General features: G+C 42.6%; 1 pseudogene; it reads left to right on the top strand.

Moving 5' to 3' along the window:
* Positions 1-13,411, top strand: part of LOC132404479 (uncharacterized) — a 46,304-nt pseudogene extending 32,893 nt beyond the window's left edge.
* Positions 13,412-22,921: the final 9,510 nt, after the last annotated feature.

Here is a 22,921-nt window from a genome sequence, read left to right as displayed (position 1 = left end):
CCACTCCCTCCAGTCTTCTCCTATCATTTTGCATTTTCCCCTCCCCCTCCTACTTTCAAATCTCTTACTATCTTTTCTTTCAGTTAGTCCTGACGAAGGGTCTCGGCCCAAAATGTCGACAGCTCTTCTCCCTATAGATACTGCTTGACCTGCTGCGTTCCACCAGCATTTTGTGTGTGTTGCTTGAACTTCCAGCATTTGCAGATTTCCTCCTGTTTGCTAGGTAAGTTGGTGACATGTCTTATTATTGTCACTCCTTCTGGTTAAGATGGTTCTACCGAGCATGTGCAAAAGCTTCCGGTAGTCAAAAAGCTAGGGAATCTGACAGAAAAAGCATCTCTAAAAATACCTTTCCTGAGGAAATTGTGTTAAATTATCAATGCAAACTGTTACGTACCCCGTAATTGGGTCACTTACCAGCAATGATAGAGAGGTCCGTTGAAGTCTGATGGTACTATTTTTAACAGTATTTATTGATAAAAATACACAAAAATAATATCAATGCAAACATACAGATAATATACGTCATCAATACTAAATCTAAAAGAGCGGGTATAATAATAATCAATAAGGAATAGCTCTATCGTTGTCTAGGGAATAATGTATTGTCCGATGGAAATATAAAAGTCGCTTTAGTTCATTCAAGCTGCAGCTTTCTGGTTGGAGAGAAAGACCAGTTAAAACTTGCCCATTCCTTTTATGATGTCAATCCTTTGAGAGTCGTTGGGAGTTGATTTCCCCGTTGTTAGCTAAAAACCGTTCTTCCATTGTAAAGGCACACCGATTCCGGGGCAAATGGAAAAGGACGCACGTGGCCTTCCCACCGGCTTTCGCTATTACGGGATCGCTAGCGTTTCTTCTGGTGAGTCTGAGGGGCTGTTCCCACAGACCCTCTTTTATCCTGACTCACAGGGTCTCAGATGTCAATCAGGTTGGGATGATGTAATCCCTCCACCAACCTCCCCCTTGGTTCATTGCCTGGGGCTTCGATGCATCGTACAGGATTCAATACACAATTCCGTCTCCAAGAGACAATAGCCGGTATCAATGGTTCCGCCTTTCGGAGGCCAGGACACATTCCAAATTGTTTGTGGATTCTGCATGTCTTTCTCTCATTTCCTGGGTCTCCTGAACTGACTTCATAGTGATCATGCGATTCTCATAAAGGAGGGGGCTACCCCACACCCTTCTGCCCCTCAGAGCTGTGGCACATTCGTAACAAAACAGTGAAGGGGCCCAACAATGGCGAGCTGATTTTGGGAGTGAGTCAAAATGGTGCGTTGCAGAATCCCGGCTGAAGAAGTTCCCATATTTGTTCTTCTGGCCCGGGTGGGAAGTTGGATCACTCTGGGCACCAATCTGAAGAGCTTGAGAGTGGCTTCGGGATGGGCAGAGAAATCTGGGCCTGGAATGAATTGCTAGTCAGTGAAATCTGGGCACAGAGCAAGTCACCGGGTAGCAAAATCTAGTGCTGGAGCCTTTTGCAGCAACAATACCTGGGCTCGAGTGTGAGGCATAATGCACTGTTTGCACTATTTGCACACCGGCCTAACTCAGAGGCGAGAATTTGATTTCACTCACTGTCTACGATGGTCATTCCTCTTGCCAAGGCGCGGAGCCTTTTGCTGTTCTGTCATTAGGTCGATTTAAATGCCAGTATAGATAGACTGAATAGATAGGGTATCGGTCAGAACAAGAGCCAATTTCACTCAATCTCTGCAATGGTTATCTCTATAGTGCTGAGGCTATGAAGAATGCCTTGGCTGCTGTGCTCTGTGCCCACTAATATGATGAGGCTTTGGGCCTACTATGAGCTGCTTCAGGGGTTCAGATCTGAGGACTCAATTTTGGTTTGTGTGGTAACTCCTACTTTACAAAAAGACCACTCAACAACTTGATAGCCAAAAGAACATCTTTATCTGGGACGGCAAATGATATTTACAAAACAGAGGCTTCCAGGTACCTTGTGCGGCCTGGGTGGAGGAACTATATACAACGTATACTAGGAGTAAAAAGAAAGGAAGTAAAAACCCTGCCAACCCCAGTAGTATTAAGTTACTTTTAATAATACTCACATTACAACACTTCTCCCCCTTTAAAATCCAACATTCCCCAAATATAGAAGAACTGGGAAATAAAAACAGTGGTATCATTAGCAACAGGTTACCATTACAAAAACACCTAAAGAAAAAAATGGAAAATTCAACATTCAATCTAACAACAAAAGAAACTATCCAATCAAAGATTCAGTCTGTCAGGAGGTTTTCGAGGGCGCTGCGATCTACGCACTACCCCTGGTGACCCAGCAGGCACCGTTGGTGAGGATGTTTTGGGTGGATCTAGTGTTGGGGACACGGGAGGGGTCTGTGTGTCCGTGTGAGAATGTCCATCCTCTTCAGGGGACTCTGCCCCCTCTGCCAGTGTCTCTCCCTCTAGCAAAGTCACTGGTGGACATGCTTTCCTGGTACGCATTAAGTGGTCATTGCTCCTTAACTGTTTTGGACTACTTAGCTTCTTTGAAATCGGTGGCAAGCTATTCTCAGCATTTCTGGGATAAACAGCATCTGCAGGTTTGCCACCTGGCTTGGAACACACTGAAGAAAGAACTTTGGTTTTTGAACCATCATCACGACCTTGGCTCACGATAGACCCAATTGCAAATTTTTCATAGAGTTCCTTGTTATAACTTGGAATTATCTGGAGTTCAACAGCAGGAAATCGCAATGCGTTTCAGAAAACCTCTTGTGCTTGAACAAAGGTCTTTTCTGTTAAATCACAGTCATTGATTTTGATGATACATTCATTCTCCTGGAGCAGGTTCTCTTTTCTTGAACGGCTGTTCTGTTCAATACCATGAATACTCAGGCCAAGGAATCTTCCACTCAGCATAGAGTTAAAAGGCACCACATGGATTCCCAGGGGGCCACTGCCTCCGGAAAATTCTACTTTCTTTGTCAAATCACTTCTGAATGTGAGTGCTTTCTGAATGCTTGTCTGGTGGTTCTGGAGGCTCTGTTCTTACATCGTCTGCGGGTGTCCCGTTCGCTACTGTTTCGATTGGCTTCACATGCCAGTTGAGCCGGATATTGCGAAGCCAATCACAACCCAAAAGACTGGGCCCAAAGCCCTTAGCTATCCCCAGCATGGCTTCAGCCTTCTGGCCCCTGGCCGAAATATCCACATATAACACCCCTAAATGAGGTATGGGCTGCCCCGTATAGGTCCTGAGTTTGAGCTTAGATGGTCTGATGTGAGGCAGGTTGGATCCCCATGTCCTCCTGTAGCTCTCTTCACTAATGACCGATGCAGTAGCCCCTGAATCAGTCTCGAACTTAATGTCCTTTCCCTTGACAGTGACTGTGGCATAATATGGTTCAGATAGTCCCTCATCTGTTTCCATCCCAAACATGTTGTAGGCACACGCTGCCTCCTAGTCTGCTTCTCCTAGGTGGTGTGTGGCTGCCTGAGTCTGCTGAGCTTTCCCTTGCCCCGGCTTAACCTTACCCTTTATGCTCCTGTACTTTTTAGCTAAATGTCCCTTTTTGCTACAAGCATGGCAGACAGGATCTTTGAATTTACAAACATTTGCATAGTGCGTTCCTCCACACCGAAAACATTCCACCCACTTTTCCTGTCTACCAGTCTCCCTCCTGATTTGGAGCACTGCTGTCGTCTGCGACCTCCCATATCCTTTCTGTATATCCTTGACATTATTAGCAGCCAACTCCATGCCTTGAGCAATCTCTAGAGCTGTCTTGAAAGTCAACGGTTGGGTTTCCCCCAACAAACGGCGTTGTAAAGCGTCATTATTAATGCCACATACTAATCAGTCACGGAGCATGTCATCCAACACGGCTCCGAAATCGCAATGCTCCGACAGCTGCCGAAGCTCCGCCACAAAATCGCCCACATACTGACCTGGCTTCCGGATGTGGCTGTGAAACTTGAACCGTTGAAATATCACCGAAGGCTTCGGATTGTGGTGGTTCCCCACAAGCTTGACCAGTTCATCGTATGGAATTTCTCCTGGTTTCTGTGGCATAGCTAAGTTCCGTATCAGCTTGTACGTCTTTGCCCCACACACAATCAGGTGAATAGAGCACTTCTCAGCCTCCTCAGTAATTCCATTAGCACAGAAAAAGTGGCCCAACCTTTCCTCGTACTCCGGCCACTCCTTGACTTGCTCGTCGAACACACTGACCGTTCCAAATGCAGCCATCTGAACCAGTTTACCTCATCGCCAAAAATATGTGGTAACTTCTACTTTACAAAAAGACCACTCGACAATTTGATAGCCAAAAGAGCATCTTTATCTGGGACGGCAAATGATATTTACAATACAGAGGCTTCCAGGTACCTTGAGCGGCCTGGGTGGAGGAACTATATACAGTGCGTACTAGGAGTAAAAAGAGCAGAAGTAAAAACCTCGCCAACCCTGGTAGTATTAACTTACTTTTAATAATACTCACATTTCAACAGTTTGGAATGCTGCTATTCACTTCAATTGTGAAAAATTTAGTTTTGGATGCTAGTCACACAGTTCATTTCATAAGAGTCCATGGAGGGGAGGCTGAGTTCTGCAATATGTTAATCTTTATCCACAATTGTCTGCAGTATAAAGCTATGATACATCTGAATAGGATGCTTTCTCTGGTACATTGATAAAAATTGGTAAGGGTCAAAGGTTCTTGAGCCTCCTGAGGAAGTATAGGTGTTGGTGCACTTTCTTTACCAGAGTGTCCATGGAGTTGGACTAATATGGACTACTGGTGAAGTTCACGTCCAGCAACTTGAAAAGTTTAACCTTCTTTACCTCAGGGACATTGATATAAACAAGAGTGTGTGCACTGACCACCCCCCCCCACCCCCACGTCCTGACGCCAATGATCAGTTCTTTTGTTTGGTTGACATTGAGGGAAAGGCTGTTGTCACGACAGCAAGCTTAGGGGTCTCCCTCCAGTAATCTAACTCATTGTTCTTTGAGATCAGATGTTGACATCATCTGCAAACTAGTACACCCTGAGATTCAGACAAGATCTAAAGTTTTTACACAAAACTCAGAGGGTCCAGAAGGATTTAAAGCAACCATCAGAAGAATGAGATGCAGTTCTCCATCTTGCATTGCTTTTCATTAAATCAGGAAAAGAGGACAAGGACAGAGAGAACAAAACAGGAATGGACTGTCAAATGAAAGAAGTAAGTTTCCTGGAGCTCAATGCAACTCACGCAAATTGTATGCAGGAAGCTAATCATTTGATTTTATCTTTGTGAAAGGTGGATTTGAAGTGAACAATTGAAAGTGACATTCATCAAGCTTCATGTTTGTTTGAAGAATTTTCACTTTTTTCTAGCATTTGGTTTTTTTATGCCCAATGATGAGGAGCTTTCCTTTTTTAATGTCTTAATAGTTCAATATGTAAATAAAAAATAAGGATGAAATGCCCATAATTTATTTCTCCTCAGTAACCCAGTCCCTCAAATTTCTATTCATTTTTTCATGAAGCAAAATTCATTTAATCTATCATGGCCGTCCTGATGACTGTTTTACGCAGTCACCACCTTAAGACTTGAAAGCTTGAATTTATACCCATATACTCACACAGTGTATTATATAAACAACTATGAAAGAAACGTCCACAGCATAGAAATTTTACATTGTCCAATTCAGGCCTAAAGATTTAACTGCACTGAAGGATCCCTTACTCTTGTGGGATAACAGTTTTCCTCACCAGTGAGGTCTGGGTGCTTAGCAGGTGAAACTTTTGGCTGTGAAACAATCTCAGGTTCTGGGGCCTCCTCCATGGTGGTTGTAGGAGTTAATGTTGGGACTGCAGGAAGTAGTTCTGAATACTTTCCTTCTGGACATGTTGGCATCCTGAACAGGTCAGAGCAAGCTGCTTGATCTGCTGATCTATCCTAGGCCCCTGAGTAAAGCTTCAAGCCAACATTTTGACCATGCCTAGATGACTGGCATGTAGCTCCTCCAGCATTTGGCTCTCAGCTTAGATGGTACAACAACTCTCAAATCTGAGATGGTCCTTGTCATCCCCACTGGTAGCAATGATGTCATTCAGGTAAGCCTTGCACCACCTGGTCCAGAGCTTTCTGTCTGAGTGCAGGTGCGTATGCTATTCCAAAAATAAGACTAATATAGTGAGAAAGCCCCTTGTGGGTGTTTATGGTGAGAAATTCTTTAGATTCTTCCATCTCCATCTGTAGGTAGACTTCAGCTAAGGCCACTTTACTGAAGTTTTTCCCTTCAGAAAAATTTGCAAAGATTTCCTCTATCTTTGGCAGAGGGTATTCACCTACTCTCAGTACAGGGTTGATAGCGAACTCAAAATCACCACAAACCCATCCTTTTTGGCTACTGGAACCACTGGCATTGCCAATGGGCTCTACTCAACCTTGGAAAGAATTCTTTTAGCCTCCATGCAATCTAGCTCACTGGCTAGTTATTATGGATGGTGTCAGGAACCATACGGGCTTTGCGAAACTTGGGGTAGGACATTTTCATTTAATACTATTTTACCCTTGATATGTTTGTGTTTTCCAATACCATCCTTGAACTTTGCTCTGGCATCACATCGTGCCTTTCTTAATTTGCTTTCAGTTGGCTCTATGGCAAGGGATTTGGCGTGCAAGTCATAGGTGTAGTTAGTAGATAGTAAATAATAAATAGTAGATAGTAAATCAAGTTGTAGTTATCCAAGCCAATCATGGGGACAATACTGACCCTTGTGTTTTAACCACATTCAAGTCCAACGTAGCTTGTTGTTTGTTGTATTTCAATGTTACAGATGTCATTCCAAAAGGAGTTATCTTTTCTCCACTATATATTCTTCATCTGCAGGCTTCAATTCATTATTTTGACATGCCATTCAAACTTTTTTTGTGGAAGGACTGAAACAACTGAGCCAGTGTCCAGTTTTGTTTTAATTAATTTGCCATTTACTTCTGGTGTAAGCCATACTGCTTGTCTATTGTTAGTTTTCACACTGTGAATCTTAAGGCTACTCAGTCCTGTGCCAATCTCATTATTATCAATTTTTTCATCAACTGTGTGTAGTTTTGTGCTCTTTTGAAACTGCAGCTTGACATTTTATCTTTTTCTCTTCCCTGTGCAGTCCATTCATTTTTGTCTGCCCATCAGGCTCTTTGTATGTGTCTTACTCTGTTGTATTTTCTGCAATTTGCACATTTAAATCTGCATTGGTCTGGTGTCTGTGAGCTCCTTGCCACAATGCCAGTGCAATTTGTTCAGCCAGGCAGATTTCTGTTTAGATATTACAATTTTGTTCATGCTCACTTTATTCCTAATTGCAACTCAATTGCATCTCTGGCTGCTGTTTCCATTGATGCAACAATTTCAAATGATCCTTTAAATATGAGTTGAACTTTAGTTAGGAGCTTTTTTGAATGTTTTCTTGTAAGATACCACAAACTAAATGATATCTCGGTGAATCATTAAGCCCAACAATACTCAGCTGATATCTTCAGTTCAGCTGCATAAGCTGCTTTTATAACAGAAGAAAATAGAAAACCTACAACACTATACAGGCCGTTCCACCCACAATGCTGTGCCGAACATGTACTTACTTTAGAAATTACCAAGGGTTCCCATTGCCCTCTATTTTTCTAAGCTCCATGTACCTATCCAGGAGTCTCTTAAAAGACCCTATCATATCTGCCTCCACCACCCTCACTGGCAGCCCATTCTACGCACTCACCACTCTCTGTGTAAAAAAAAACTTACCCCTGACATCTCCTCTGTACCTACTTTAAAGCACATTAAAACTGTGCCTTCTCATGTTAGCCATTTCAGCCCTGGGAAAAAAGCCTCTGACTATCCACACAATCAATGCCTTTCATCATCTTATACACCTCTATCAGGTCACCTCTCAACCTCTGCTGCTCCAAAGAGAAAAGGTCAAATTCACTCAACCTATTCTTATAAGGCATGCTCCACAATCCAGGCAACATCCTTGTTTATCTCCTCTGCAACCTTTCTATAGTTTCCACATCCTTCCTGTAGTGAGGTGACCAGAACTGAGCACAGTACTCCAAGTAGGGACTGAACAAGATCCTATATAGCTGTAACATTACCTCTTGGGTTTTAAACTCAGTCCCACGGTTGATGAAGGCCAATGCACTGTATGCCTTCTTAACCACAGAGTCAATCTTTGCAGCAGCTTTGAGTGTCCTATGGATGTGGATCCCAAGATCCCTCTGATCCTCCATACTACCAAGATTCTTACCATTAATATTATATTCTGCCATCATATTTGACCTACCAAAATGAATTGTCTCACACTTCTCTGAGTTGAGCACCATCTGCCACTTCTCAGCCCAGTTTTGCACCCTATCAATGTCCCGTTGTAATCTCTGACAGCGCTCCACACTATCCACAACACCCTCAATCTTTGTGTCATCAGCAAATTTACTAACCCATCCCTCCACTTGCTCATCCAGGTCATTTATAAAAATCATGAAGAGAAGGGGTCCCAGAACATATCCCTGAGGCACACCACTGGTCACTGACCTCCATGCAGAATATGGCCCATCTACAACCACTCTGCTTTCTATGGGCAAGCCAATTCTGGATCCACAAAGCAAGGACCCATGGATCCCATGCCTCCTTACTTTCTCAATAAGCCTTGCATGGGGTACCTTATCAAATGCCTTGCTGAAATCCATATACACTACATCTACTGATCTATCTCCATGAATGTGTTTAGTCACATTCTCAAAAAAATTGAATCAGGCTTGTAAGGCCTATAAATTCTTGGGCTAACTTTATTCACTGCCTTGAATAAGGGAGCAATATTTGCAACCCTCCAGTCCTCCAGAACCTCTACCATCCCCATTGATGATGCAAAGGTTATTGCCAGAGGCTCAGCAACCTTCTCCCTCACCTCCCACAGTAGCCTGGGGTACATCTCATCCAGTCCTGGTGACTTATCCAACTTGATGCTTTCCAAAAGCTCCAGCACATTTCTGTTTATGAAATCTAAAACATTCTGCAAAAACCAGTGGTCTTGCATTACTTTCTTGATATCAGCAAAGCTCATTTCAGCTGGTTTGCTGAAATGCAAACTTCTAAGCAAATTGTTTGCTTTTCCACCAATTGCACTCATCAACACTGGCACTTGCTTTTCATCGGCTTTCAAAACACTGTTCAATTCTTCAGTATTCATTGTCTGTTGTGCAATCAAATGCACCTATCTTTCTGATGTAGCCAGTTACTTCTGCTTTTTTAAAAAATGTATTATTATTATCACCAATAACTCACTGTTTATGAACCCATGAACTTCACCATATTTTCTGCCTTTTTTTTAATGTACCATCTCTCTGTCCCGCTTGCAAAGAAAAGAGAACCTGCTGCAATTTTCTTTAACTCAAATAACTTCCTGTAATTCAATAATAGGTAGTCATCTCGTTTATTTTAAAACATATTTTTACCACTGTTATGTTTCGTGTCTCCAGGAGCTAATCAAAAGAATAATATAGAACCAGGGAGAATATGCACACTTAGTTTTTACTCTAAATGAGGCACACACATATGACATAAAGCATAATGACATTTGTCATTCAAGTAGTTTTACATAAAGCCAACAACAAATTATGTAAACAGCAGAGAATGTTTAATCAAAGAATATGTTTACAGTATTACTCAACTATTGCTCAATAATATGTTTATAATATTACTCAACCAAATTCTGGGGGCAAAGGTGAAGGAGAGGTCAATAGGAAGCTACAAGCCCTGACAACAATCATTGTCAGCATCGCAGCTGAATGGTTCGGAGAAGAGGAGAAGAAAGGCTCCAGAACACCTTACTCAAATAACCAATGAGCGTTGAGGATCCACAAATTCAGGCAGCAGATGAAAGTGCTGAAGTCCCAATACAAGGAGGCAGGAGAAGAGGAGCGCAACGGCTTGGTCCAGCTGATGTGCATACTACGAAAGAAGATCAGGGTCCTCCGCCAGGCAGAGTGGCATCGGAGGAGTAAAAGGGCCCAAAAATGTGCTGCCTTTATCACCAAACACTTCAAGTTCACCAAAGAGTTGCTGGGGCAGAAGCGCAGTGGGAAACTGACCTGTTCACAGGAATACATAGACCAACATCTGAAGAAGATATAGAATGTTCCTGAAAGAGAGCAGGAGCTGGGAGAGTGCAACATCCTAACTGACCCCACTGAACCGGATGTGTAGTTTGACATGTCAGAGCTGCAGCTAAAGGAAGTCAGAGAGGTCGTCTGCAAAGCAAGGGCAAGCTCGGCTCCAGGACCAAGCAGCAGCTCGTACAAAGTGTACAAGAATTGCCCCAAACTCCTGCTGCGTCTGTGGAAGATCCTGCCAGTCTTCTGGAGAAGGGGGAAGATCCCAGAACAGTGGAGAGTGGCTGAAGGGGTGTGGATCCTGAAGGAGGAAAATGCCACCCAGATAGACCAATTCCGCATCATCTCCCTGCTGTGTGCCAAGGCAAAGATCTTCTTCAGTGCAGTCTCCAATCGGCTGTGCACCTACCTAGCAAAGAACACCTATATCAATACATCAGTCCAGAAGGGTGGCATGTCAGGGATGCTGTCTGGAGCACACCGAGGTGGTGACACAAATCATCAGGGAGGCCAGAGAGAACAAGGGCAACCTGTCAGTGCTGTGGCTCGACCTGGCAAATGCATATGGCTCCATTCCGCACAAGCTGGTGCAGCTCACACTGACCAAAGATCACGTCCCTAGCAGAATCAAAGACCATTTTGCTGATTATTACAGCAACTTCAGGGTGAGGGTCTCTTCAGGAGCAATTACATCAAGCTGGCACAAGGTGGAGATCGGCATCATGACAGGGTGCGCTATCTCAGTGACACTGTTCTCCCTAGCCATGAACACGCTCACTCAGTCTGCTGAACCAGAGTGCAGAGGGCCCAGAATGAATTCCGCTCAACTGCAACCACCCATCAGGGCATTCATGGATGACCTCACAGTCACCACAGAATCAGCCTCAGGCTGCCGGTGGATTCTGCAGGGGCTCGAAAAGGTGGTGGAGTGGGCCCGGATGCATTTCAAACCAGCCAAATCAAAATTAATGGTGCTGAGGAAAGGGACGATGGGGAACAAGTTCCGGTTCAGCATCGCAGGTTCAGCCATCCCAACATCACAGAAAAGCCAGTCAAGAGCTTAGGTAAGGTTTTTGACAGCTCTCTGAGGGACGCGGCATCCATTCAGGCGACCTGCACCGAGTTGGATGGCTGGCTAAAATCCATGACCATGTCTGGCCTACCTGGGAAGGTCAAAGCCTGGGTGTATCAGCATGGCATTCTTCCCAGAATCCTGTGGCCCCTCCTCGTCTTTGCAGAACTGATCTCGACAGTCGAAATCTTAGAGGGAGGGTCAGTAATCTTAGAGGGAGGGTCAGTAATCTTAGAGGAGGGTCAGTAATCTTAGAGGGAGGGTCAGTAATCTTAGAGGAGGGTCAGTAATCTTAGAGGGAGGTTCAGTAATCTTAGAGGAGGGTCAGTAATCTTAGAGGAGGGTCAGTAATCTTAGAGGAGGGTCAGTAATCTTAGAGGGAGGGTCAGTAATCTTAGAGGAGGGTCAGTAATCTTAGAGGAGGGTCAGTAATCTTAGAGGGAGGGTCAGTAATCTTAGAGGAGGGTCAGTAATCTTAGAGGAGGGTCAGTAATCTTAGAGGGAGGGTCAGTAATCTTAGAGGAGGGTCAGTAATCTTAGAGGAGGGTCAGTAATCTTAGAGGGAGGGTCAGTAATCTTAGAGGGAGGGTCAGTAATCTTAGAGGAGGGTCAGTAATCTTAGAGGGAGGGTCAGTAATCTTAGAGGGAGGGTCAGTAATCTTAGAGGAGGGTCAGTAATCTTAGAGGGAGGGTCAGTAATCTTAGAGGGAGGGTCAGTAATCTTAGAGGGAGGGTCAGTAATCTTAGAGGAGGGTCAGTAATCTTAGAGGAGGGTCAGTAATCTTAGAGGGAGGGTCAGTAATCTTCGAGGGAGGGTCAGTAATCTTAGAGGAGGGTCAGTAATCTTAGAGGAGGGTCAGTAATCTTAGAGGAGGGTCAGTAATCTTAGAGGAGGGTCAGTAATCTTAGAGGAGGGTCAGTAATCTTAGAGGGAGGTTCAGTAATCTTAGAGGAGGGTCAGTAATCTTAGAGGAGGGTCAGTAATCTTAGAGGAGGGTCAGTAATCTTAGAGGAGGGTCAGTAAGCTCCTCAGGAGATGGCCGGGGCTGCCAAAGAGCCGGAGCAGCATCGCACTCCATGGACACCACAACAAACTGCAAATGCCCTTCAAATTCTTGGAGGAGGAATTCAAGGCAACAAGAGTCAGAGAAGTGATACAGTACAGGGACTCAAGTGATCCGAGGTGGCTCGAGCAGGGATCCAAGTGAGGACTGGCAGGAAGTGGGCAGAGGAAGCTGTTCAGGAAGCAGAGGAAAGGCTGCGTCACAGGAGGCTGGTGGGAGTGGTCACATGAGGCAGAGCTGGGCTAGGATCCTTTCCAACTCCCCAGATGGACACCATCAGAGGGAAGGAAAGGCGCCGCCGAGTTCGGGAGGAGGTGAGAGCAGCAGTGGAGGAGAGGAGAACCTGCAAGGCGGTGGGAATGAAGCAACAGGGAGCTTGGACAAGATGGGAGAATGCGGTGGAGATGAAAGTGACCTGGGCTGAGCTTTGGAAAGCTGAGCCACACCGCATCCAGGCAGTGTACGATGTGCTTCCAAGCCCATCAACCCTGCACACATGGGGCAAAGCAGAGTCATCAGTGTGCCCACTGTGCTCCAAGCGAGGAACCCTGGAGCACATCCTCAGCAGCTGCACAAGGGCACTTGGTGAGGGACGGTACCGATGGAGGCATCATCAGGTCCTGAAGACCATCGCTGAAGCCATCAGCACAGGAGTGGAATGGGCGAAGTGGTCCTGACCCTTCAAGCAGGGGAGCAGCCAATACCCGCCAAAAGAACATCTGCAGGCATCCTGACCTCTGCAAGGGACTGGCAGTTGTTGGTGGACCTCGAACGGCAGCTGAACTTCCCCAACCATATCGCAGCCAGGAGCCTGCGACCAGAAATTGTCTGAGTCTACCAAGCAGGTGGTGCTGCTGGAGCTGACAGTCCCAAGGGAAGATCGCTTGGAAGAGGCCTTTGAAAGGAAGCTCTCCAAGTACGCAGGAGTGGTCAGCAACTGTCATCAGGCTGGATGGAGAGCGAGGTGTCCCCTGTGGAGGTTGAATGTAGGGGATTCGCAGCCCGTTCCTTAGCCAGAGCCTTCAGCAATTTGGGCATCAAGGGAAAGAGGAAAAGGAGAGCCATCCATAGTATCACCAATGCGGCAGAGAGGGCCTCAAGGTGGCTGTGGCTCAAGAGAGGAGAGCCATGGAGTCATAAGTTGCTAGCCATCTGACACAAGCTGGGGTCTGATCAGCCCTGGCTGGGTCACCTGGAGGAGGGTGTATGATGTTGAAAGACCCAAAACACCCGATGATTCCAGGAACATCACTGAAGATGTGTGTACACAGCTTACATAAAGCCTGTAACGAATTATGTAAACAGCAGAGAGTGCTTAATCAAAGAATATGTTCACAGTATTACTCAACTATTACTAAAATATTAACTACACAACACTGCACATTTTGTGCTAATTATTTATTTTGTAATTTACAGCATTTTTTATGTCTTGCTCAGTACTGCTACCACAAAACATCAATTAATGACTTATGTTGTAATAGGCTGGGTTAATCACACCCAAGCTATCTGAATGTCCAGGAGATGTGGTAATAAGTGTACAAGCATAGCAAAGTAACTTAAACCAAATTTATTATCATAAAATAGAAAGAGCAAATAAACCACCCAAAATACTACATAGTAAGTTACAAGGATTTTCGCAATGATCTCAGGGCTCACAATTTGTAGTTACCACTTAACTATTGTTGTTTTCAGAGGAAGTCTGAATTCTGCCTCATGAAATCACTCTGGGTTATTGCATCAGTCACAATCCCTCAGTCTAGAAGTAAAGTCCAATGAACCATGCAAAAGGTACCTTGATAAAGAGGAGTTCCACAAGTGTACAGAGACATAGAGAGACAGACAAACTCTTCGATCTTTTGGTCTCATGCCATTAACTCAGCCTGGTTTCTTTCAATTAAACTACTCATGTGTTCATTAACTCAGTGTTCAACATACTGTAATAAATAAGTTCAGCTATTTAATGGTTACTCCTTATGCATCAGTCCACCAGTAGTTTGGACTTAACATTTCTTTAGTTACAAAATAACATTAATATTAGATTTAAGTGATAAGCTCGAATCCAAAAAGAATTAATCAAGCCAATTTGACAGACGCTAAGAAAAAATCCATCAAACTAGCTCTAAAAGTAATCAACAGACATTTGGTCATTAACAGATACCCTAACGTTAATAGTGTCTGAAACTAAGAAGGAATCCAGCTACTTTCAGAGAGCTTCAAGACATTAACAAACCTACACTTTTTAACTTGTACAGACACCCTACATGAAGTCAGCTCGCGAAGAGTTAAATTGCCACTTTGAACTGTTCAGAATTGCATCCAGTATTTTACAAAATTGAACACGTCCCATATATCAGTGATAACTAACCTGATTCTGATGTCTGAGTCATATCAAGGGGATGGGATATCTGATCAGTAAGTTTCCACAATCCTAGCCTAAAATCCATCGCATGCCTCATACCTTGTGAAGGAAAAATAAAACATGGGCTGCACAGTGGCATAGTGGTTAGTACAACATTTTACAATACAGATGGCTCAGGTTCAATTCCTGCCACTGCTGTCAGGAGTTTGTACCTTCTCCCCATGACCACGTGGCTTCCTGCTGTGTGTCCGGTTTTCTCCCACATTCCAAAGATTTGTTGGTTAATTGCTCATTGTAAATTGTTCTGTGATTAAGCTAGGAAAAAATTGGGGGATTGCTGGGTGGCACAGCTTGAAGGGGAGGAAGGGCTTTTTCCATGCTGTATCTCAATAAATAAATAAGTAGATAACATCAAACATTGCCCGCAGCAATGTAAAGATCCAGCTTGAGGTTCATGTCTGGAGTTCAGCCTGCCTGCAGGTAGGAATTGGTCCCATTCGAAAGGAAGATTCTGATGCAGGTCTTGTGGGACCAATAATCCTTAAAGTAGTGTATGACCATTGTCAATTCTTTCTTTTATCTTGTGGTTGGCAAAAGAGATGGGAGATGGGTGAGCTTCCAGTGAAGGTAGCCGAATGTAGGAACAGGCTCCTGGTTCCGAAAACACAACAAAAATCAGTAGTAGAAGGTCCCAGGGGGAGGTACCTGGAGAATGGCTCTGAATTCCATACAGTGGGGTTAGGGGTCTAAAGGGTCAGATAATATCCTCCCATTCTACATTTGGCAGTCTCTTCTCATGACTTGGTGGCCTGAACAGTTAGATGCATTTTCACAGAGTGTGGAAACAATGTCTTCACCATACTTAATACTTATGCCTTGAAGTTCTAGCTGCACTACCCTGCCACCTTGAATGTTTTCTTGAATGCTTAGCAAGTAGTCTATGTAAAGAAAGGATCAGTACTTACACTCACAAATCTGAATGTAACTTTACCACTTATACTACCTCTCTCAAAGATATCTTATAGAATCAGTTCATTTTCCTTCTGTACCTTCAGCTGAAGATTAACATGGTCTACCTAGTGACTTGGTACTTGCTCTAATAGATGGCAATTCAATTGACTTGTTGTCAGATCGTGTAAAATGTGCCAGGTAAGTTTCAGTCTTTTTCACTGGTTGTACTGAGAGGGGAAGAATGTAAGATAGCTATTTTTACAGAGCTTTACCTTCTTGGACTTCCCTTTCCATGCAAAGAACTGCTTTAAACAATTTAATGCACATAACATAAATCAAGATCTCTAATGTATCTTTCATATTGTCCTCTTCTACATTCTTTCACAGGTTATTTCTGGGAATTTGGAGGAGAAGGTCTACTCCTGCTCCAGGAATTATTTTATAAAGGATGTTTTTTAAAGAGACTGTGTAATCATTCACAAGTTAAAGCCTTCAGCAAGTATGTTGGTTATCAGTCAACCCAGACTTGTTAAATTAAATTGTTGCATCTTTCCTATTTAGCATAGGGATTTGACTTTTTAATTCTTCTGAATCCACCTTTGTTACTTTGCATATCATTGTTTAGGCTATTGTTACTATTGTGAATTTTAACATTTTACATAAAGCTTAAGTTTTCTAGGAGTGTATCTCCAATTGCAGTGTTTTAATTCCAGTGCCAGATTGGTTAATTGATTGAATTAATCATTTGCATGCATATGATTGGTAACTTATAAATTGAAAGCAACTTAACCTTGGTTTCTAAAAACATTAGTCATGTAACTAAGTGTGCGATAAATATATCAGTGGCAAAATATAGATCGGCTATGCTTCACATTATTCTGGTTCGGTACTTACTAGGAACAAATGACAGATTGCTATAAATATAATAAAACAAAATATTTCAGCAAGACATATCACTTTTCGTTAAAATCTCCATCTCATGAAATTCTTATGAAGCTTATTTACTAGCGATCCAAAATGTACTTGTGCTTCCGGGGCTCATTGTTCCTGCCAACGCTACTATATTTATCTATAATTAATTGATCACGGTAAATCTTGTGTGGGAGGCTGAATGTACAAAGGTGGGATTTTAAACCATACAGCAAGCTTATTGCTCAAGGCTAATTTAGCGAGCCTAAGTGGAAATATGCAACTTGTTGCTGATGTAGTCAGCACTGAGAGGAACAAATTGTTATTTCTCTTCTCCGGGACTTTGGAACCTACAGTCAGAATCGTTGAGTAGTACAACACAAAATGGATTGTTTGGTCGACCACATCCTTGCTCAATCTTGCCCATACTTACAGATCCCACATGTTTACATTCGAGCCATATCATGTTGTGTCTTGCCTCTTTCCTATTGCTGTCTATAAAGAGTCTGTACGTTCTCCCCATGACCTCGTGGGTTTCCTCTGTGTACTCCAGTTTCCTCCCATGGTCCAAAGGTAGATCAGTTGATCACCATAAATTGTCCCATGGTTAGGCAATTGTCATGGCATGGTTAGGCATGGTTAGGCAATTGTCAATTGGGGGTTGCTGCATGGCATGACTTGAAAGGCCAGAAAGGCCTATTCACTGTTGTATCTCAATAAATAACTAGGTAAATAAATATCCAGCTATCTATCTAAATGATTCTTCAGTTCAATGATCGCATATGACTCCACCACCTCCACTGAAAATGGTCAGATATCAAACACCCTCTGTGTAAAAATAGCTTAGCCCTCAAGATAAGCTGAACCTTGAAATAAGTTGCTGAGAGTTGTAAACTTAGTGAGCTCCATCATGGAACTAGCCTTCATGGTATCCAGGACATCTTAAAAGAATGATGCCTCAAAAAGATCACATTCATTATTAAGGAGCCCCATCACCCAGGTGATGCCTTGTTCTCATCAGGTAGGGGGTACAGAAGCCTAAAGGCACACAGTCAATGATTCAGGGACACTTCTTCCCCTTTGCTCTCCGATTTCTGAATGGAAATGGACACCCATGAACATTACTTCACTTTTTTATTTCTATGTTTGCACTACTTAATTAAACTATTATATATATTTACTGTAAATCAGTTTTTCTCTATTATGTATTGCATTGTACTGCTATTGTGCAGACAGTACAATATGCCAGTTATATTAAATCTGATTCTGATTCTAAATTCCCTTTTAGCACTCCTTCCTTTCATGGTAAACCTTTTTCCCTCTTGGTTTGATACTCCTACAATCAGAAAAAACATCCTGGAGATCTTATAATTTTACACACTTCAGCTTCCTCTGCTCCAGGGAAAACAAGTCCAAACTATCCTGTCTTTGCCTATAACTAAAGTTCACCAATCCAGGCAACATCCTGGTGAATCTTCTCTTCATTCTCTCCAGCACAAGCACATCTTCCCTTGTGTATGACAGCCACATATGTATATGATACTCCAAATTTACTCTAACTGGTGTTTTGTAAAATTACAGCATAACATCCTAACTTTTATATTCTGTGCCCTAACATATGAAGCATGTCATCTGCGTTTTCACCATGCTGCTTATTTGTGTTGCCATTTTCAATGTATAATGGATCTGAGGCCACAGATTGCTCTGCTCATCACCATTCCCTCATATTCTGCCGTTTCTGTCCTAGTTGAGCTTGCCTTCCCAAAATGCACCACATCACACATTGGGATTAAATTCCATCTATTCTATATCCCACAGTAGCTTTAAGCAACTTTTCTTGCTATCTGCAACATGGTGATTTTCATGTCATCGACAAATTTAATACCATTTTTCCACCATTTACATTCAAGCCATTAATATATATTACAAATATCAGAAGTCCCCATATCAAACCCTGTGGTACAAAACTAGACCCTGACTTTCCATCAAAGAAGCATCCTTCTACCATGACTTCTACCTCATATTACCAGGCTAAATTTCGATCTAATTAGTCAGATTGCCTTGGATCCCATGTGCCTTGACCTTCTGGACCAACCTCCCTTGCTTCCTACAGCAATCTGTCTCATTCTAATTTGATTTAATCTGTGCCAGACAATGATGATAGCATCTTAAAATTGCCAAAATGCATTTTATACTTCAAAATCTATTTAAAGGTTTTCACAGACTGAGTCTTTGAAGTAGCCCAGATTTTGTGTGAGGCTTGCCACATCTTTTCCTCTTACCCCTTTGTGGCCAGAACTCTGACCTGAGCCACATATCTTGAGATATGGTATTTATACACTGAAAAAAAGGTTACTGGGAAATGTCAGTAAGTTAAAACATTTTGTGATGAAGGAGATCTGTTCTTGACCGGACATAATGGAAAAGAGACAGCTGATAGGAGTTACATTTGGAGGGATGGTGAGCAACAAGTTGAACTTCCAGCATGAGAGTTTGAAAGGCTCTCTTTAATTTTTGTCTTCTGTCCTCTCTGATGACTTCTGAACACAAGAACTAAACAAGCAGACCTTGGTTGTCAACACATTCAACGACAGGCTATCTTCCATTTTATTTGGTTACCCCAAGCAGTATGGAGGGTGTTGTGTGTGAACATAAGACCATTAGACATAGGAGAAGAGCTAGACAATTTGGCCAATTAAGTCTGCTCCCTCATCAATCATGGCTGATTTACTCTCCCTCTTAACCCATTTCCCTGACTTCTTCCCATAACCTTTGATGCTTTTACTAATCATGAAACCATGTAACCATCACATTAAATATACCCAGTAACCTGGCCTCCACAGCTGCCTGTGGCAACAAATTCCACAGATTCATTATCCTCCAGCTAAAGAAGTTCCTCCTCATCTCTGATCTAAATGGGCACCCCTCTATCCTGAGGCTGTGTCCTCTGGTCTTTGCCTTCTCCATTATACAAAACATCTTCTCCATATCCACTCTACCTAAACCTTTCAAAATTCGATAGGTTTCCAAGAGGTCACCCCTCATTCTTCTGAATTCCATTGAGTAGAGGCCCAGAACAATCAAATGCTCCTCAAATGACAAATCTTTCAATCCCGGAATCATTTTCGTGAACCTCCTTTGAACCCTTTCCAATGTCAGCACATTCTTTTTTAGATTAGGGGCCCAAAGCAGCTCACAATGCTCCAATTCACCAGTGATTCATAAGCCCTCAACATTACATCCTTGCTTTCATATTCTAGTCCTCTCAAAATAAATGCTAAATAAATGCCTTCCTCATCACTGACTTAACCTGAAAATTAACCTTTAGGGAATCATGCACACGGACTTCCAAGGCCCTTTGCAATTTAGATTTTTGAATTTTCTCTCCATTTAGAAAATTGTCGATGCTTCTATTGCTTCTATCAAAATGCATGACCATATACTTCCTGACACTGTATTCCATCTGCCACTTCTTTGCCCATTCTCCTAATCTAAGTTCTTCTGTAGCCTCCCTACTTTGTCAGACTACCTATCCCTCCACCTTCTTAACTTGTTAAGCAGCCTCATGTGATGCACCTTGTCAAAGGCCTTCTGAAAATCCAATTACACAACATCAACTGATACTCCTTTGTCTATCCTGCTTATTATTTCTTCAAAGAATTAGAACAGATTGGTCAGGCAAGATTTTCCCTTAAGAAAACCATGCTGAAACAACTATTTTCTCATGTGCTTCCAGGTACCCCCAACACCACACCTTTAACAATCGATTCCAACACCTTCCCAACCACTGAGGTCAGACTAACTGGCTTATAATTTCCTTTCTTCTGCTTCTCTCCCTCCTTGAACAGTGGAATGACATTAGCAATTTTTCATTCCTCCAGAACTATGCAAGAATTAATTTATTCTTAAAACATCATTACTAATGCTTCCATAGTCCCTTCAGGCACCTCATTCGGAACCCCAGGGGCGTATCTAGGTTAAGTGACTTATCTACCTTTTTAGTTTTCTAAGAATTTTCTCTCTAGTAATGGCAACTTTACGCACTTCTGCCGCTGACACTTTCAAACTTTCTGCATACTGCTAATGTCTTCCAAAGTGAAAACTAATGCAACATACTTATTCAGTTTGTCTGCCATTTCCTTGTCCCCCATTACTACCTCTCCAGCAACATTTTCCAATGATCTGATATCTACTCTCGCCTCTTTTTTTACACTTTATATATCTATAAAAACTTCTGGTATCCTTTTTAATATTAAAGTGGGTGCAGTTAAGATAGCACTGAATGGCTGCTTCTTTGAGCTCATCTGTGGAAACCAATTAAATTCCTCTCTTTAATGCCTCTTCTTTGCTTTTTAAGATGGTTGGGGTTCCATTGAGGTCCCTGATCTGCAACAGCACTCAGACTGCAGTTTTTCACACAATGACTTCCATTCCTGGAGCTCACAGACCGCCCAGCCATTTTCTGACATTCCCCAGGCACATGATGGAAGATGCTGGGGTGTGGCCTCCTGCGGCCTTGTAGATAACAAATTTTAGGCTGGTTCTGCCAACTGAAACGTCAAGGGAAAATGAACGTCAAGATTTTGCAGCAGTGGATGCTGTGGATGAAGATCTCTGTACCCAGTTGATTGTACTCTGTACTCTCTCTTTCTCCCAATGGTGGAAAGATTTTGCTGCCAATTCTCGAACTGGAGAATCTTAGGGGAAAAAAAGTGACATGACACTCTGTAACATTGTAACAGCAACTGTTGGTTGGTCCCCCTTTTGCTGAAAAATGGGTGACATCTCTCTGTCCCTTAATAGTGAGTGAGTGAGCCTGTGGTATGTCGAACTGTTGGTTAAACAGTGATTTTTGTTGACTGTAGGTTGTGATCTCTCTTTGGGTGCTTTTATTTTGCTTGGTGGGTGCTGATGTCTTTTGCTTAAATAGGTAGGGGGAAGGATAGTTGCTGTTTTGCAAGGTTGTAGTGGAAGAAGGGTCTTGGTGGTTCTAAGCCTTTTCTGCTGTTCATTCTTTCAGGGTTCTACTATATTCCGTGGATGCCTGTGAAGACTAAGAGCTTCATGTTGTATACTGTATACATTCTCTGATAATAAATGGAACCACTTGCACCATTTGAATATTATAGGTACACATCTTCTTATTCCATCTTTTCCAGCTTTAGTTTCCTTCTGCTAGCTTTTAAGATCTTCCCAATTCTTTAACTTCCCACTAATTTTTGCTCTATTGTATGCCCTCCCTTTGGCTTTTCTGTTGGCGTTGATTTCTCTTGTCAGCCATGGTTATGTCATCCTGCCTTCAGAATACTTGTTCCTCTTTGGAATGTTTATATCCTGCGCCTTTTGAATTGACCCCAGAAATTCCAACCATTCCAGCTCTGCTATTACCCCTGCCATGTTCTTTTCCAATTAACTTTGGCCAGCTCCTCTCTTATGCCTCTGTAATTTCATTTACTCCACTCTAATATGATACATATGACTTTAGCTTCTCCGTCTTAAATTGCAGGATGAATTCTATCATGTTATGATCACTGACTCCTCAGGGTTCCTTTACCTCAAGCTCTCAAATTAAATCCAGTTCATTGAACAACACCTAATCCACAACAGCTGATTGCCTAGTGAGCTCAACCTTGAACTGCTCTAAAAAGCTATCTCATAGGCATTCTAGAAATTCTCTCTATTGGAATCCAGCACCAACCTGATTTTCGCAATTTACCTGCATATTGAAATCCTCCATGACTTTGTAATATTGTCCTTTTGACATGCATTTTCTACCTCCCATTGTAATCTGTATACCACATCTTTATTACTGTGTGATGGTCTCTATATAGCTCCCATCATGGTCTTTTTATCCTTGCAGTTCCTTAGTTCTATCCACAATGATTCAACAACTTCCGATCCTATTTCACCTCTTTCTAATGATTTGAATTCATTTTGGGCATATGGGCATAATCTTTGCCTCACTGTGTGTTGTTGACCTTTCGCCATTTTGTTGGTATACAGTGTATGTCCATCCACATCAGTTCTGAAGAAAGACTCAAATCAGAATAAGATATTCAGTCCTTTGTGTAGGCTACTCCCACACAGTTGATCTGTATGGGATAAAGACCTGGAAGGTCTTATTTCAAAATTTCTTTTACATTTCCAACATACTGATCTGGAAACTCAATTGTGCATCACTGTTTTCTCAGTACTCTGTGCTGAAAATATATTGTTTCCTGGCTGAGGTGCAATAACAACTATTTCCAGGTCCCTTTGCATTTGTATTGGAGTTCAACCAGACAATTATATTTTGGAACATTGCAGAATATGTTGCCTCAGAATTGCTATTCATTTAAAATTTCCAGGAAATCACTTCTTTCATTCTACATGTTGGATAAGGACCAGAATAATGTGAGTCTTATAACTTACATTTGATTGCTGATCCCCACTAACACCCCATTTCCA

This window comes from Hypanus sabinus, chromosome 14, assembly GCF_030144855.1.
Source record: "Hypanus sabinus isolate sHypSab1 chromosome 14, sHypSab1.hap1, whole genome shotgun sequence".
Classification (NCBI taxonomy): domain Eukaryota; kingdom Metazoa; phylum Chordata; class Chondrichthyes; order Myliobatiformes; family Dasyatidae; genus Hypanus; species Hypanus sabinus.
Note: the sequence above shows the minus strand (reverse complement) of the source record. Positions and strands in the feature narration are given on the sequence as shown.